The sequence below is a fragment of the Triturus cristatus genome, chromosome 1_2, assembly GCF_964204655.1.
Source record: "Triturus cristatus chromosome 1_2, aTriCri1.1, whole genome shotgun sequence".
Taxonomy (NCBI): Eukaryota; Metazoa; Chordata; class Amphibia; order Caudata; family Salamandridae; genus Triturus; species Triturus cristatus.
The window spans coordinates 824,295,909-824,308,984 of record NC_140580.1 but is presented as its reverse complement, the minus strand read 5'-3'; positions in this window follow the sequence as shown (position 1 = coordinate 824,308,984).

Below are 13,076 nucleotides of genomic sequence, written 5' to 3'. Positions count from 1 at the left end.
CCCTGCCCACTGTCTCGTGTTGGTGGCCATCTTGGGAGGGGGGACATTGCAGGAGGCGCAGGTAGCGCTCTAGTGTCTTTAGTGTCCCGCGCTCGGCGTGCATAAAGCCAGGCAAACCTCAGGTGAGCACCCTTAACATCTTGACCATTAGTGTTAGGATAGCCTCGCACTCACCGCTATTCTGCTGCTGGCTGCTGCTGTAATTTATTTTTAAAACGTCCCGTTTTTGTCTTTAATTTTAATTTTAGTTACTCGTTTTTCCCCTGTTTTTAAATTAGGTCCACTCGCATACCTGCATTGCTGCCACCTTACTCTCACCTAAATTTGGTCAAAGCACCGCGTTTTAGCGGGTCCCTGCCCACTGTCTCGTGTTGGTGGCCATCTTGGGAGGGGGGACATTGCAGGAGGCGCAGGTAGCGCTCTAGTGTCTTTAGTGTCCCGCGCTCGGCGAGCATAAAGCCAGCCATGCTGACGCGCAGCGTCATCACGCAGCGTCATCGCCGGACTATCGCCGGAGTTTCGCCAGAGTCAAGCCCGTCTGTGCCCGTCCGAGCCCAGACGGGCCCAGGGCACACCACTCTGCTAAACACCTCCTGCCCTCAGACCCCCTGTTACAGGTACTCACGGGACACACTGCTTGCTTTACGCACGCCCAGACACTCCAGCTGCTGCTATTATTGGGCTGAGGGCTCCGTTTTTAATCATTGTCTTGACTGTCGCCCGTACAATACTTGCAAGCACCCTAACTCTCTTACTATGGCACTGCTCAACTGTAGATCATTGCCTTGTCATACTACCGAAGTTCATTCCCTCCTTCTGGACCATAGTCTGGATGTTTTATTTCTGACGGAAACGTGGCTGACTACAGGTTCCGACCCTGACATCGTCAACGCTCTTCCCTCGGGGTATCTTATGTTCCATCTTGATAGGCCGGATGGGAGAGGGGGTGGAGTGGCCATTGTTTACAGAGACACATTTGTATGCAAAGCAGTCGACTGTGGCATTAACAACGCTGAAAGTTGTCAGTTTACCCTTTGCATCTCTTCAACTGTCTCTATCTCTGGCCTCCTTGTGTATCGGCCTCCCGCTACTCTAGGGAATTTCGTGGATTCCTTCATGGAGGCTGCCATCCCATTGGCTGCTGCCTCGTCCTACTTTGTCACCCTTGAGGACTTCAATTTTCATTTTGACGACCCCAATGATGTAGTGGCAAGGGAGCTTGTAAGCTCGCTTGGTGCACTGGACCTTCATCTTGTTAATATGGGAGTTACCCATAACAGAGGCCATCAGCTTGATGCAGTTTTTGCTAACTCTGTGAACTTGCAGGCTCTTCAGATGTTGGCTCTCCCCTGGACTGATCACCATCTTGTTCCGTTTAGCTGGCTGCTGGGGAACCGCAGAGACCCCGCTCCTAGACAACATACTGTGGAACGACTTTGGTCGAAGCTCCCGGTGGACAGTTGGGCGGAAGAGCTATCTAGAACCTGTCCTCACCTCACAGATGACCCCAACACTGCTGACCAGCTCTTGGGCAAATGGCTTACCAACTCTCTGGACTTACTGATCCCAAATAAAAGAAGGCTTGTCAGGGAGAGAAGAATTGGCTCTGCCCCCTGGTATACCCCCGAACTGGGGTGCATCAGAACCTCTTGTAAAAGGCTTGAACGTGCCTGGAGGAGAGAGCGGACGGAAGATAGCCGGGCCAATTATAAAAGGGAACTAAGGAAATATAAAAGCGCACTGAAGGACGCTAAAAAGACTTTCTTTAGCGACCGGATTGAGAGAGCAAGTAATTCTTCAGGAGAATCGTTTAAAATCTTTAAGGAACTTCTGAAAGCCCCGGTCCCTCCAGTGTTGCATGATAATCCCAAAGAAAAATGTGAGGAACTGGCCAGCTTCTTCCACTCTAAAATAGAGAAAATATTATCCTCCTTACCTACTATCCCTCAAAGCGATGAATCGGTTGCTAGTCCTACAAGTTGCCTGATTGAGCTAGCATCTTTTGGCCCCTTTTTGGAAGAGGAGGTCATAAAAGTCCTGTTAGAGATGAAGAGTGGCTCCCCGAGTGACCCAGTCCCCATAAAACATCTTAAACTCGTGGCTAACACCTTGTCAACTCCTCTGACTGACCTCTTGAACCTTTCACTTACGCAGGGCATAGTGCCCCAGAGATGGAAAAAGGCCGTGGTGAAGGCCTTATTGAAAAAGCCAGGAATGGACTCATCCAACTTGACCAACTTTAGGCCAATTTCACTTTTGCCTGGTTTCTCAAAAATTGCAGAGAAGCTGGTTAACCGTCAGCTCTCTCACCATCTTGAGTCTAACCACCTGCTAGGAGACTCCCAGACTGGTTTCCGTCCCGGCCATGGAACAGACACTGCCTTGCTGGCAGTAGTGGAGGAGGCAAGGAGCACTCTAGATACAGGAGGGTCAGTGGCAGTGATCCTCCTGGACTTGAGTGCTGCCTTTGACACTGTGAGTCATCAAGTGCTCCTCCAACGTCTGTCAGAGGTAGGTGTCTCAGGGACGGCCCTGAAATGGTTGGGATCTTTTCTATCTGACCGTTTCTACCAAGTCTGGGAGGGGTCAGAGCAATCTGCCCTAATCCCTCTTCAATGTGGAGTCCCGCAGGGCTCATCGCTGAGCCCTACTTTATTTAATATATATATGACTCCACTTGAAAGAGTGGTCGCCCCCTCGGGGGTGAAGATCATCAGCTATGCTGATGATACTCAGCTGGTGGTCGGCCTCACTCAGCTGGCGGAACAACCTGAGGTTTTACACGACTGCCTCGCCAATGTTTATCGTTGGATGTCCACCTCTGCCTTAAAGCTCAATGGAGGTAAAACCGAGCTGATGCTCCTGGGCAATCCCAGTCCCTCCATTATTGCGACCTGTTGGCCCCGGTCTCTTGGTGACCCACCATCCCCCAAGAAGGAGATCAAGTCCTTGGGAGTATGGTTGGAAGAAGATCTGTCCTTCAGGACTCATGCCAGGAAGACCGCAGGGGTTTGCTTTGGCTTACTGAAATCAGCCCGAAAGGTGCTACCTTTGCTTCCTGATCCAGCAAGGAAGCTGTTGATACGTGGCCTAATTCTATCGAGGCTCGATTATGGGAATGCGCTGTTTCTCGGTGCCCCCGAAGCGACCTTCAAAACTCTCCAACAGGTGCAAAACGCAGCTGCGAGAATCCTTATGGATGTTCCCAGAAGGCAGTCTGCTGCTCCCGCCCTTAGAGCGCTTCACTGGCTCCCCGTGAAGGAGCGGGTGAAATTTAAGGCGCTATGTACTGCCCACAAAATTCTACATGGCAAAGGCCCCCCTATCCTTGCGAATATGGCCCGTCCCTATAAACCTCCACGTCTGCTGCGCTCGGACCAAAAACACCTTCTGCAGTCAGCCAGAGTAAGAAAAGCTCGTTCTGGGGGTAGGCGTTTCTCGGTGCAGGTGGCTTCTCTTTGGAACTCTCTGCCCCTCAGGATTCGCTCAGAGCCCAAGATCCTACCATTTAGGAAACTTCTTAAGACCTACTTGTTTCCACAGTAGTGACTAGCTGAGTCTCCCCTTCTGGTCTGTTGCGCCGGGACGCCCCTGGGTAAGCTGAGCGCATTACAAATTTCATATTATTATGACATCACTGATGACATCATCCAGTGAATGTGGTTTAGTTTGAAATTTAAATATGTATTATATATATATACCAATCTGTATTGAAGATTGAGTGGCTATATAACTGTCTGGATGGAGGATTTAGTAGCTGTCTGACTGTCTGTTTAAGTGAGTAATTAAAAGTGTCTCACTTAATACATGGATTAGTAACTAAACTATGTGAATGTGTGCAGCACTGTCACTTTTGTTGTATAACATGCTGCATCAGTTGGTCACTAACTACATGAGTGTTTATATTAGTTATTGATTAGTTGGGTGAATATTTGTATGGGACACTGAGTTTGTGTGTGGTTGGATGGGGTGTGTGTAACTCTATGCATAGATGTGTGAATGGTTAATTGACTAGGTGTATAGGTTTAAGAGTGTATGTGGAAACAGTTGTTTGAGTGACTAAGTGTATTTATTTGTGTGTTGGTGAGCGAATATATGTTTTAGTTGTACATCTTCCACAAAGTAAACAAGCATTGGCATAGCCAATAGGTCTCGCCTTTGGGACCTTATAAGTGTTTAGCCATGCAACAGTTGATGTTGTTGCATCGGGGATAATGTGCTGGATAACTAAACACTTATAAGGTCAGAAAGCGAGACCTATTGGCTATGCCAATGCTTGTTTCCTCTTACTATGTCTGCTGCAGAATCAATTGTTTGATTTTGTGGAGAAAGGTGTCCCTTTCTGCACAAAATCAATCAGCCGCGCAACGCAGGCACCCCTGCACCATAGTGCACGGGTGCCTGTGTTGGTGCATGGCAGCCCATACTGCACCAGCACTGGGGGAAAGGACAGGAATGCACTACATCTCATGTATATAGTGCATTCCTGCACTCTGATTTTGACGCAGGGCAGCGCAGCAAGATACCTTGCAGCGCTGCCTTCCACCAAAATCTAGAAAATTAGGCCCTCAGAGTGAGCATTGGGTCTACCTCTTTCAGCCACTGGTTTGAGACTTTGTCAATCATGCCGTGGGTCAGCTCTGTGAATTATCAACCTCTCATCTATCCCACCTAATGACATTTGCGGTTTGCTTGTATCCTTCCACCTCCACTGGAGTGCATGCATTGAGCTGAATGAATAACTCCCTACCCCGTCCAGCTGGCATCCTCCTGTGTGTCTCACTCTAATGTGCTAACATATTAAACCCTGACCTATTGACTTTGCCAATGCTTACTTTAAGAATTCTTGCTGTGTAGCCTGTTTGTTCCATTCCTTTAGGAAAAGGTCAGTGAAATTTCTCCAAATTAATTTGCTCCACTCTTTTCTCAGTGCAGGTTTCATTAGTAGAAATCTGCCTGTTTCCCACGTGAAAGTGGTGCCTGTAGAAACAAGGAGAAAACGCAAACAAAAGACAGGCTCACCTCCTGCAAATGAAGTTTGTCCGCTCTGATAAATTGGGGCTTACTCCTGGTTTACTAGTAAATGTAGGAGTATGCGCAGAGCAGTACAAGAGTTAGACACAGTCAAATATTGAGACCCGAATCGAGCTGGGCCAGTAAAGCTGGACCATCATGTAGCCCCGCAAGGTTGAACCAGCCCAGGAGATCTCTTCTCTCCTGAGTGATCAATGGGTATTGTATACAGCAGGTCGGGGTTGTCTGAAATCTCACAGTTCATTAAGTAAAGAGCAGCCTCGTTATGGAGTGACTTTTAAAATGATAGATTTTTATTTATGGAGAGGTTCCCAGCCATTAATCTGAGAGGAGGGACGCACCAAAGGAGAAGCGGGTCCATTAATGATTTGACATTAGTAATTTAATTAAATTGGGGCTCTGAATATCGTTGCAGAAAATGAAACATTAGTTCTACACCAATTCGCAGAGCGTTTACCCTCTTTAACACCGAGCCCCTCACCTTTCAGTTTCGTCCATCGGCTCGTGCTGTCCGAACCGGAAGTAATTTTCCTGTCTACGAGCTTGGCAAGACTAGAGAGAATGACGAAAACTGAGGGTGCGCTCGGGGACAGACATTGCTTTTGAAACTTTTGCAAAGGACAAAATAAACTGTAAAATTTCAATGTTTGCAAAGTTGTTTGCTTTTCCATTTCATTGGGAAAATCTTGACTTTTCTGGCCATTTCGTTTTTACACCTATCTTCATTTAACACTAACAAAATAGTTCTGCTTTGAAATATTTTGCAGAGAACAGTGTGGGTGTTTCTGCTGTATAAGGACCCTCCCAGCTCGGCTGCATTCAATTGCAATGAAAATAATCCAGCTGTGTGATGAACACGATCTCTCAACACAGAAAAAAATGTTTACGGGATGTAAAGATGAACATTTTGCAAGTATTGTGTCAGGGAACTTCGCAAAACTTTGTCAGGAACAAAAAACACTGTATAGCACTAATAAAAGTCCATTATGGATTTGAAAATGTTTCCTTTGTGTTGAATTCTATTGACAATTGCTGGAGAGTTAGTACAGATCACTGGTGTTGGCTGTGTATGGCAAAGGAAGAAGGGAAACCAGCATTGGCTGTGAAAGTGAAACGACCGCGCGAATAAACAAGCCGAGGTGACAAGAAGGGCTGGGCGAGAAGGGAGGGGGGAATGCCAGCATTAGAGGAGCCTGATTAAAGCTGACGAAAAGGGAGGGGGAGAAGGGAGTGCGAGCAGCAGCTGTGCACATGCACGCCATCGTGCACTCAAGCTTTAGGCCTGCCAAATCATGTGGGTAGCACTTTTGAAAGCCCACTTACAAAATGTCTCAAAGAGACAGCTTGCGCTGTCTCAGCGAGACCTAAAAAATAAAAGGCATTGTATGTGAGAGTTGGTGTATATAAATAAGTATGTGTAAGAGTCAGTGATTGTGAGAGTAACTATATGAATGAGTGTATAATTGTAATGGTGATTTTTTAACATATTAACTATGAGTTACTATGTGTTTGAATAAATGAGGTGTTGTTGGATAATTGTGTAAGTGAGTAAATGTAAGTGTGATAACACTTTTTCATGAGTGAGCGGGATGACTGCATAACCGACTAAGAGGACTGCTGATGTGTCAATGTCTATATATGTGTATAAGTGCATTTTATAGTTTTCTATTCATTAGTGACTGCATGTATAAATGATTCTGTTGTTGAATGGGTAGTTGTGTGTAAGCCTGGGCAAAGCACTACGCTATGCTCGCGTAGTTTGCGAAGATTGCGCTACTTCGCACTATGCAAATTGCACATAGCACAGTGCAAACATGCATAGCGTAGCATTGCGTAGTGCAGAGGTCATTTTTTACTTGCTCGCGGTCCTCAACATCAAGTTGGCGACCGCGAGCAAGCAAAATGACATCCCGGCGAGACTTTTTCCTTGTTCGCGATCAGCAACATCAAGTTGCCGATCGCGAGCATGGAAAATGAACATCCCGGCGAGATTGTCAACGCGAGGAGGTCAGGTTTCTCATTGCGAGTGGTCGCGTATGCTCGCGACCGCTCGCGATGAGAAACTACCAGTCCGCATTGAGAAATCTGCCGCTCGAGTAAAAATCTACTCGAGCAGCAGAAAACTACAGCTCGCACTGTGCAAGATGCCGTTTTCAATGATTGCACAGTGCCGGATGCTTGGCCGCACTGTGCAATCATTGAAAACGTCACCTTGCACAGTGCGAAGTGCTACGCGTAGCTCGCTTACTGCGAAGTGCACTTTGCGTAGCTTCGCGTAGTGCAAATTCATGAACTACGCCCAGGGTTAGTTGTGTGTGTAGACTTAGGAATCAGTGAGTGGGTATGTAGTAACTGGTATTGGTGTGTCAATGGTTTCAAATATGGTACTCTGGGGCAGATTTATAAGCGCCTTGCGCCTATTTTACGCCGCCGTTGTGTCACTTTTGTGACGCAGCGGCGGCGCAATACCAGCGCCAGGCTGCGGGGTATTTACAACGTGACGCATCTGGGAGATGCGTCACGTCGTAAAGCCCTGCGCCAGAAGTAGGCGTTCCTGCGCAGGGGGGGTGTTCCGTCGCAGGAACGCCTCCTAAAAGTGGCTGAGTGAAATCTACAAGATTTCACTCAGTCACTTTTGAGCCCATGCTGCGTCACAACCCTGCGCCTGCTTGAAGCAGGCGTAAGGATTGACGCAGCATTGTGCAGATAGGGCACCACAGAGCCTCGCTGGAGCTGCGTCGCGCTTGCGACACAACTCCAGCAATGCGCTGCATTTACGGCACAGATGCGTCATGCATCTGTCCGTTTTTACCCCATGGTGCACCGCATTGTAAATGCGGCGCATCCATGGTGGCGGAGGCGTGACGTACAATAACTGGCGGATCCCCGCTGATATGCAGGGATGCGCCAGTTATTGTAAATCTGCCCCTCTGTATTTTACAGTGAGTGATGAAAGGTTATACTAGTGTATGATGAGGTGTATCAGATTGTCACGTGGATGATGTCATCAGTGATGTCATTTGAGATGTCATCAGTGATGTCATGAGAGATGTCACTGACCATGTCATGAATGATGCAATATGTGACATCATCAGCAGTGCATTGCGGGCGCGCGAGTTATAGTTAGCAGAACTAACTATAACGGAGGACTTTCTATGGTTTAGTACGAGTGAAATGGCCAGCTAACTATAAAAACCCCTGAAACCTATTTTTTTTCTGTGAATTTCTAAGGTTTTTTAAATGCTAATTTATAACTCTAAAGTCTCTGAAACCTATGGTTTTATCAGTGAATTTCAAAGCTTTTTTAAATGCTAATTTCTAACTATAATGTCTCTGAAACCTGGGTTTTTTTCAGTGAATTACAAAAGTTTTTTAAATGCAAATTTTTAAGTATGATTGTAGTTATACCTATGTTTCTGTACTGATTTTCTACAGTTTTTTAACTGTTTATTTATAAATATTTTATTCATTAAATAACATTATATATTTTTCTAAAAAATGTTTTACAAAATTTCTAAAAAACTTCAAACTGAAATATTGATTTATTTCCTTGTTTTCATTTTTTATTTTAATATATTTATATTATTTTCTTTAAAAAAAAAATCCAATTTTTTTTCGAGTGGCGCACTCAAAGCGTACACATCACGGTGGGTCCGCACATTCTAGCCGCCACTTTAGATAAGTCGTGAAGGATCCACGTACGGTGTGCGACGGCTGCGTGTTTTTCAGTTACATCATATACATTAAATATTACATGATGTGCGCGATTGGTATGCGACCAGTCCACTACTCCTGCTCCCGCGCATTCGTGACACATGCGCATTATAGTACGAGATGCTTGCGCTGTTGCGGGTCCCGCGTGACGTCATATACGAGCTGGGGCGCGCTGGGTCCGCGACTCCCGCAAAAAAAATGTACGTTCCCAAATGATATGTATGTGTCTTTAATATACATATTAGGGCAAGAGATTATCTAAGATATTCATAAAAATAATATATTTGTACTTATAATAAACTTATATTATTTTTAAATATATTTTCGCGAAGTCGGTGCGTGCATCCTGAGAGCAGAGAACCAGGTCAGCAGAGCTGCTGTACAGCCAGAGAAACCAGGTCAGCAGAGCCGTTGTAGAGCCAGAGAACCAGGTCAGCAGAGCTGCTTGAGAGCCTAAGAAGCAGGTCAGCAGAGCTGCTCTAGAGGCAGAGAACCAGGTCAGCAGAACTGCTTTAGAGCCAGAGAACCAGGTCATCAGAGCTCTTTAGAGGGAGAGAACCAAGTCAGCAGAGCTGCTTTAGAGACAAAGAACCAGGTCAGCAGAGCTGCTCTAGAGCCATAGAACCACCAGGTCAGCAGAGCTGCTCTAGAGCCAGAGAACCAGGTCATCAGAGCTGCTTTAGAGCCATAGAACCAGGTCAGCAGAGGTGCTTTAGAGCCAGAGAACCAGGTCAGCAGAGCTGCTCTAGAGGCAGAGAACCAGGTCAGCAGAGCTGCTTTAAAGGGAGAGAACGAGGTCAGCAGAGCTGCTTTAGAGCCAGAGAACCAGGTCAGCAGAGCTGCACTAGAGCCAGAGAAACCAGGTCAGCAGAGCTGCTTTAGAGGGAGAGAACCAGGTCTGCAGAGCTGCTTTAGAGCCAGAGAACTAGGTCAGCAGAGCTGCTCTATAGCCAGAGAACCCGGTCAGCAGAACTGCTTTAGAGCCATAGAACCAGGTCAGCAGAGCTGCCCTAGAGGCAGAGAACTAGGCCAGTAGAGCTGATTTAGAGGGAGAGAACCAGGTCAGCAGAGCTGCTTTAGAGCCAGAGAACCAGGTCAGCAGGGCTACTTTAGAGCCATAGAACCAGGTCAGCAGAGCTGCTTTAGAGCCAGAGAACCAGGTCAGCAGATCTGCAATAGAGGGTAAGAACCGGTTCAGCAAAGGTGCTCTAGAGCAAGAGAACCAGGTCAGCAGAGCTGCTGTAGAGCCAGAGAAACCATGTCAGTAGAGCTACTTTAGAGCTAGAGAACCAAGTCAGCAGAGCTGCTTTAGAGGGAGAGGACCAGGTCAGCGGAGCTGCTTTAGAGCCAGAGAACCAGGTCAGCAGAGCTGTTGTAGAGCCAGAGAACCAGGTCAGCAGAGCTGCTCTAGAGCCTAAGAACTAGGTCATCAGAGCTGCTCTAGAGCCAGAGAACCAGGTCAGCAGAGCTGCTGTGGAGCCAAAGAAACCAGGTCAGCAGAGCTGCTTTAGAGGGAGAGAACCAGGTCAGCAGAGCTGCTTTAGAGCCAGAGAACCAGGCCAGCAGAACTGCTTTAGAGCCAGAGAACCAGGTCAGCAGAGCTGCTTTAGAGCCAGAGAACCAGGTCAGCAGAGCTGCTTTAGAGCCAGAGAACCAAGTCGATTCAATTCTACGTGGAAGATAAGACCAAACAACCACGGAAGTACTACTTAATAGTATTTATTTCATGAATTTTTTTGCTATTTTTTGTTAAACATACTTTTGTAGGTACAAAAATCAGAAGTCGTCAACAATTTGTGATACATGAACAATAAAACATTGCAGACAAACAAAGAAATTTTTTCTCCTAAACCTGGAAATCCTTTTTAGTGGCAGGTTAGAACCACAATGTACTGACACAAGGACAGGCATAGAACTAATAACAAACACTCATACACCACTCCTCAGACACACCCACAAACAATCAGACACATTTTCCTTTGGTAACCTATTTGTATATCTTCTTTTGATATTACCAGAAGGTTGAACAAAAACTGGTAGGATTTTTTGACAAAATTATCTAAAGGTGCATGACCAACAATGTAAACCAATACATCATAAAGAACAGAGTTTTTAGTGAATTCGAATGCACCACACTTTATGTGTTAATGACACCAGTAATTGTTAACGCAAAACAACAGGTCGATGCGTTTCGAACCCCTTCTCCTTGGAAAGGGAGGGGTTCTCCTCAGGACCAAGACTCTACAAAACAAAAGAAAGGGAGTGACTAGACCGAATCAGATGTGCAGAAGAGCGTTCTACAACGCCCCTGTCTCAGCTTCAGAAAGCTCATAAATAAAACCAAATATACACAAGTCTTACCCGGGTGGCTGAGTGACTCACACCTTTTCAAACTTGGCCAACTACAACAGCAAGAAAAGACTGTATCAGTGCTCACAAACATGTAAGGCAAACACCAAAGTAAAAGGTACAATCACAGTCAGAACAGTCAGTACATGGACATGGGTTACTCACAACTATGGCGAAAATGTACGCTTTAGGGCTTGATAGATTTCTTTTTGAAGAAATTGACGAGTCCCATGTTTAAATTGAAGCCGGGGAACTCTGTATGGAGGAAATGCAGTGGTACTAAAATGTCGAGTGTTCGCATCACTGGACGAATTATACATGAAAGTGTGACAATTTCAGCAGTAGGAGGGAACGTACCTTAGTTTTCTTGTTTTTTTGACTCGTCTAGTACGAATTTCTATGCGTAAGGACGGCGGCGTCGAGTCTGCATATAACAAAAAGACATGTTACTCTAGGCGGACCCGCGGTCTCAAGAGCTATTCCGGTGCTCATAGGAAGAAAGGTAACGTTCGTGCAATTACCTTGTACACGACGGTGAACGCTTGTCTTGCACCGGGAAGCAGAAGTTTAGCCCAGTGTTATCTTCCATCTAGTGGTTGAATGGAATTCTGGGTAGTGCGGAATTGTGGGAGATGTAGTTTAATATTATGAATGAATTAATAACGGCCTGGAAAGAGATACAAAATCTTCGTATTAGCGATCCATGCAAAATGTGAACAAAGTCCTTGGGGATGATCTTACTGAATGCGATAATGTGGCACATACTCTGAATACATTATGCCATCTATTGCGGTGCAGGACAAACCTGGCGTAAACATGCTAGTTCATGGATTGTTCCATCAAAGTCTGTAAATCTCCGACAATTCGTTTAGGCCATTGATAGAAGTATCAAATTTGATAATTAGCAATGCTTCGCGTTGCGACAATTTTAACTCCAGATCTCCTCCTCGAGGGTCACATTCGACTTTGGAGATCACCGTCCAGAGAAGATCTTGTTCAGTATGTTCTTTTTTGTGCCAGTGGTTCACAAGAGGAGCCGTTTCCACATTTTTCCTTATCCAGGATTTATGTTGTATAATCAGATGGCGCACCTCCTGATTGTTTTTTCCAATGTATAACTTTCCACAGGGGCAAAGAATCCCATAAATTACGTATTTCGTCCTGCAATTAGAGAATGTTTCATGTTTCCAATGAATCCCTCTATGAGAGAATAAAGATCCTCCGATGGTTTGATCACAACACGAACATGTGCCACATTTGTGGTGGCCTGTTATGGGTGTGAGACCCAACATTTGTCTTAAGGAAGGTTGTGGTACTTTGTCCAGTGCTGCCCTAACAACGTGATTAGCCACATTCTTGTCTCTTTTAAAGGCAAACAAGGGGACCGATCCAAAGGTGGGATCCAAATTTTGAATAAGGTGCCAGTTTTGATGGATGACCCTTTCCAATTGATTGGAATTAGGGCCAAAGGTGGTGACAAATACCTGGCGTTCTGTGCAAGATCTTTCTTTTTTTGTTAATAATGTTTCTCTGGGAGTCCAGAAAGCTCTCTTTTTAGCCGATTTTACCAGTTTTTTGGGGTATCCCCTATCTCGCAATTTTGCGACGAGATTATTGGAATGGATGTTGTAATCTTCTTTGAAAAAACTGTTTCGTCTTATTCTCAGAAACTGCCCATACGGAAGGTTTTCTTTTAAACTCCTAGGGTGATTGCTTGAGAACAAGAGGGCCTTATTTCTGTCTGATTGCTTAGTGTACAGTGTGGTTACTAAGCGCCCTTCAGTTGGAAATACTTCGACATCGAGAAATGGAATCCTGGATCTTTGGTTTAGCCAATCAAGAAACTGGGTTAGTTGGTCCAGGTTACCAGTCCATGCCATGAAGATGTCGTCTATAAATCGCATCCATTATAGACGACATCTTCATGGCATGGACTGGTAACCAGGACCAACTAACCCAGTTTTTTGATTGGCTAAACC